At 37.9% G+C, this 6,016-nt stretch overlaps 1 pseudogene; it reads right to left on the reverse strand.

Annotated features, from left to right (window-relative positions):
- Window positions 1-283: 283 nt before the first annotated feature.
- On the reverse strand, window positions 284-5,237 carry LOC126945782 (X antigen family member 3-like; annotated as a pseudogene).
- Window positions 5,238-6,016: the final 779 nt, after the last annotated feature.

Raw genomic sequence — 6,016 nt, forward strand, 5'->3', positions numbered from 1 at the left:
ATACATTCATGCATCCATTCATTTATTTTTGGAGTGAGGGGATCTCACTATGTTGCCCAAGCTGGTGTCAGTTTCCTGAGCTCAAGAAATCCTCCTGCCTCAGCATCCCAAAGTGCTGAGATTACAGGCTTGAGATACCACACTAGGCCACCATTTTCAATAGTTTCAAATATTTCGGAATAAAATGAACAAAAGATGTGCAAGACTTCTTTGGAGAAAGCTGCAAAAGTTTATTTCGATATTTTTAAGTCAAATATCTTAGATAAAAACAGTTCGTGTTGTTTCAGCTTGTCTTCGTTGAAACCTGTGGTTGCCTGTCACCTATAATAGAAACATAACAGGAGGGAATATTAGTAGCAGAACTGTATTCAGATGACATTAAAGGTATGCAAAGGACACGAAAGTTTTGGTTTTATACCATGGGCTGAAACCAGAAGCCTAAGAATAACCTGATGGCTAACATTCAGTTAAACCTCTGCACAAACTTGAAGATAGTCTTCCAAGCATATACATTAGCAACATTTTTAAAACACCCTGCTCTCTGTCGTTCAAGGAAACCAAAAACTGTCTAACGTCAGAACACATTAAATCAAGTGACCTATTAAAAGGTGTCTGAAAGTGAAAAGGAAACATTGTATATAGTTTTAATAAAAATATAACCAACACACAACAAACCTAAGAAATAAAAGGAATTTACAAACAATGTATAATGTAATGTAATGTTTTGGCTTGAAATAATAGCCTGGATGTTCAACAAGCTCCTGGGAAGCAGTTAATGTTACATTAGGAATTGCGTAAGTGCAGTGAATGGAAAGCCCAGTACTGCATTTGTTTTTTCTCTGTTGCACACAAGTGCAAAAATATTGCTTGGGGCTAGTTTGCCTTCTGTGGTCTTTCAGGTATGGTAACCATTTATCCAAGATTTTCACCTGATATCCTGATATCAATATGAAGAGTCTCTCTTTTTACACTTGAAAGTATTCCCATTGGTAAAATAAATTACATGGTCAGATTCAGTTTATTCTATCACTATTATTTTTAACATCAAAATGGGAAAGAGGCATATACCATGAACAGTGGGGCAAAAAAAAAAAAAAAAAAAGAAATGGAGGGAGAGGAAAATAGAAAAGGAGAGCCAAATATCTAGAAAAGCCAAATAATTGTTTCTAAAAGTTAAGCATTTTTGAGGGATAAGTGGTAAGTTTCAGAAGTTCTTCCACAGTCTTTATGATGTTTAGATATTCAGGTATTACTGGAATAGATTAACTAATGTGTGTGTCTCTAGCATATCAATCATTCATTCATATTTTGAAAATATTAGAGTTCAAGAATGTATTCACTTTCAATTATACCATATATTCAGTATCTGTTAGGGTCTTGTTCATATTCCATGCTGAGCATTTTCCATTTTCCATTCTCCATTTTCTTACTGTATTCACAGATACTTTTCAAAAGAACAATCTTTTAAATTTATTACTTTTGGATTACATTTCCTCTTACTAATGATTCATAGCTGTCTCCTATTAAGTACCTCTTTCCTTTTCCCTTAGATTTATTCTATTGTTCTTTATTATTTTCATTTTTTATTATTTTCCTTTCTCATGTAATTTGCTAACTATTTTAACAAGATAATCATTTAAGACCATAAGATTCCTAAGAATGCAACTGAGGCTTGTTCAACGGGCTCCTGGAAATAATTGAAAATTATCTTTCAATGTAAATAGTCTAATGGAATGGTTCAGCAGTGTAGAGTAAAAACATTTAGGTAATTTCTTCCATAAACATGGAATGCTTCCTATAAATTCAGAAGTTCTTCTGATTAACAGTTGCCAATTTGAAAAATGTGTGGAAAAGATACTTTCATCAAGCAAGTTGCCCACTCATTTTCTCTTTCTTTCCTTCTTTCCTTCCTCCCTCCCTCCCTCTCTCCCTCCCTCCCTCCCTCCCTCCCTCCTTCCTTCCTTCCTTCCTTCCTTCCTTCCTTTCTTCTTTCTTCTTTTTTTTTTTTTTGACAGAGTATTGCTCTGTCGGCAGACTGGAGTGCAGTGGTGCGATTTTGGCTCACTGTAACCTCTGCCTCCCGGGTTCAAGCCATATTCCTGCCTCAGCCTCCCGAGTAGTTGGGACTACAGGCGTGCACTACCATGCCCAGCTAATTTTTGTATTTTTAGTAGAGATGGGGTTTCACCATGTTTGCCAGGATGGTCTCGATCTCTTGACTTTGTGACCTTGTGATCTGCCGGCCTTGACCTACCAAAGAGCTGGGATTACAGGTGTGAGCCACCGTGCCCGGCCTGCCCACTCATTTTCTTAGGAACCATGAAATCTCAACTCAGATATTATAACTGGACTGAAACTGATTGTTATGAAAAACAAATCATATCTTTGTATTCCATCCAATAGAACATGAGGATACAGAAATCAACTTTGAAACAGATTTTAATATATCTGATTTGCATTTACTATTTTCAATAACAGCAAAAGATGGATGTAGAATTTATGGAATTCAGAATCTCACAAATAATGTTAAAGCTGGTACTAGAATCTGCTTACGTTGCTCAAGATATTTCACACAAACTGGTATTAGAAATGCATTATGTATTTTTTAAAAGCAGAAATGAGAAAAGAATCTGAAAATTGTTAGTTGTTGGGTATAATCAGAAGTAAGAATATGCTTTCATATTTGATGATTCGATATGGCTTTGACACAATTTGTGTCTGTATTTGACAGTGTTTAAGTCTCGTAGTCAGGCAACTGGAGTCTGAACAACCTTTCAAAGAAAGTCTGCATTTGAACTCTGATTTTAAAGGGGTAGTAATGTTCTCTCTTACTATCGAAAGTATAATATTGTGGAAAACAGAAAACATATAAGTTTGCATCTTAATAGATAGCATACCTCCTTCTGGCATTTTAAATTGTCTGATTTTGGCAGAATCTTCTCCTGGTCATCAGGACCATGTCTGCATTCATCCCCAGTCTTTGACTGAGACAGCTCCTGGAGATCAGCTTTCAGGTCAGGCACTTAAAAATACAAAGGCTATCAACTGAAGAAGGCAAACAAGAAAGATAATGATAATATTCTTTTCCTCAGTGTTATGAAATAAAAGGCTGTAGGCTACTGTGGCAATAAATGTGATGCAAAGATGTCCCACCTTTGTTTTCCTGTATTATGAAATCTTATCTTAAATGACAATCTGAGGAAAAATCAGACCACACTTATATTTCCTATACTTTACCATTGTGTATTATAAACAGTGAGTATCAGCTATCCAGGAAATCTGAAGACTGCCCAATGGATAGCATTTTAATCATAACGTAAATGTAATTTTCTGAAAGATTAGATGAATGCATTGGTAAGCCTATGACAAATCTTACAGTCCTGACACTCATCACCTGTTGAGGTAACTTGAACATTTTTTGGTTAAAATTAAACAAACTTAGGTCCAAAGGCCCTATATGTAACTTTCCATAAATGAATCGCATTCAGAAAAAAAGTACCAAATATAACAGCAAAATCACGGTCTTCCACAAGAGTACAGGAACTTGAGTGAAAAAAAAATTAATGGGTATTGTTGACAGTCATATTCTGGAACCCCCTTAACAGTGAATTGCTAAAATAATCCATGACCCAAGTTCTGTCAGTGTTTAACTTCAGAATGCTATCTGTTGAGGAAATAATTTCTGTTTCATGATAATCTTATCGTACTTTGAGTTTTCTAATTATAAAAGTTTAAACAACTATTAAAAAGTCTCTTAAAAATATACTAATACAGCTACCTGTATGCCAATGTCCTGAACTATCCAGCTTTTACCAAACATACTGTCAAAAATGCAGAGCAAAGGAAACAGTGGCTGTCATTCATTGAGGTCTTTTCTGGAGTTGCTATTCTGCTTCACGGAACTGTGTTTTGTCCTGAGCCAATACTGAAGTACCTTGCAGTACAGACACATTCAAGCATGAACATTTTAAGCAAAATCATTCATGTTTTCTAACACAGATGGTAGGAAGAACACAAACCTTGGAATGAAACATGAATTCCTTCTCCATGAGTCAAGTGTTCTTGGTAAGCCCCCATTTCAGAGCCTCAGTTTTCTTATTTATAAAATGGGACTAATATCCTTATGCAAATGGACTTTATTCAGGGTGTTACAAGGTAGGGTGACTTGGCATTCTACATGCTATTAAAGGGTGCATACAATACTGTGGACACCACAGCTGAGAAGATCAGACAACATTCTAAGAAGATCAAACTAGTGAAATTTTGTACACCGCATTAAACAGTTTCATCTGATTTAGCAAGGACTGTATTTTCAAGCATGCAAAATAAACCTGCAAGAAAAAGAGAAGATTCATTGTATCCAGGGACTGCATGAAGCTGCAAACTATACTCTTCACTTTTCCAGCCAACTTTCAGCAAGTGTTTGAGATCCTTTCCTAATGTTTTCTTTCCTCCTGTTACTGGTTTATGGCAAAATGCATGACGCACATATAGGCCTCTTCTGCCCACCACCCCCCCGCCCACCATAGATAATATTCCTTCCCTTCCCAGCACCTTGAATATCAGTTGCACCCCTGATCTTCTCTCTCCTGACCAGGAGTAGGATCCCGACTTTCAGTTGGTGGTTCCTCTTGCTGAGGTTTCTCGTCACTGGGCTCCCGGAACCAGAGGTGTGTGTGTGCAGATAAAAAGTTTTGTTATCAATACATTTAAATAATATAAATATACAGAATACATAGATATTTCTGATCATGAGTCTAAAGACATTTCTCCAATACTCTTCCACATACTTATACTTCATAAAGTTACTCTTCCCACAGAGAAGTTACTCTAAGACAGTTACCCTCAAGGGCCTTGGAAGCTGTTTTAATCTATGTTGGGATGAATATGTGTAATCTTTTGCAAATAAGCATGAGAAGGAAATCATGGGAAAAAAATCTGGGGAACACACTATCATCCATCCAGACAACAAAAGAACTTAATTCTCTTGGATTAGTCTTTCCTTCAAGAGATGCCATGATCATTTTTATAGCATGGGAGACCTTTATCGGTGAATCTATACTGGTTCAACAACAATTACAAAACATATTTTTGTAACAACAAGTTACAAAAATAACTTTTTGCTAATAGAAAACATCAAAGGTTAAGACACTCACCGGCAGAGGCCCAATCAGCTCAGGAGGTGGTACACTTCTCCTTGGTCTAGGCCTATATGTTCATCTTCCTCGCCAAATCATATTTCACACTGCAAACAGAATACTGTGAATTGGTAAATGCACTTGAAAGGACAGCTGTATTTGACCACTTCCATGACCAAATGTTAACTTGTCATTTTTTAAAAGTTGATAAATACTTTCAATCTAAGTCTCAGGGTAAGTGTAAGTGTGTGCCTTCCGAATGCTTGCAAAGCCACTTAAGTTGGTCAAGCTAGATGAGCAATGCCTTATAGCCTTCTGGCAAAAGACACAGGATATTTCCGATGAGGTTTGGTTTCACAACCGAACTCTCCTCCATGGAGGCATTTAGGAAAATACAGCCAGAGAATTAAAACTACAGTGACCACGGCTTTTGTCATACACCCATTTGCTAGGCCCGTTGCCCCCCTAAAATCAAGTTTTGTTGGAATGCAGAGCCCCGCCCATTCAAATCTTCACAGTGGAGTTGAGAAGTTGCCACACAGCACTGGGCCCTCTTCACTGTACACCTCTGCCAGGCGTTCTGCAGACTTCAAGGCCACAGTCACCAACCCGCAGTGCTCCCAGTTCCCTTCCTTAATGCCCACCCCTCTCCTTCTTGGGTCGCCATGGAGGAGTCTGGAATCTGTCCTCTGTCGAGGGTTTCAGAGACTCAGATACCTGCCTCAGCATCCCCAGCACTCACCCCATCTTCATCTGACCCCTATCAATTACTCAGCCCACCTTCTTCCCTCGTTCTGACCCCACCACAACAAGGCCCACATTGGTGCCACCTCTCGAGGAGAAGGACGAGCACCTTGAGACCCTTTGGCCTCTGAGGC

Source organism: Macaca thibetana, chromosome X (assembly GCF_024542745.1).
Source record: "Macaca thibetana thibetana isolate TM-01 chromosome X, ASM2454274v1, whole genome shotgun sequence".
In the NCBI taxonomy this organism is placed as follows: Eukaryota; Metazoa; Chordata; class Mammalia; order Primates; family Cercopithecidae; genus Macaca; species Macaca thibetana.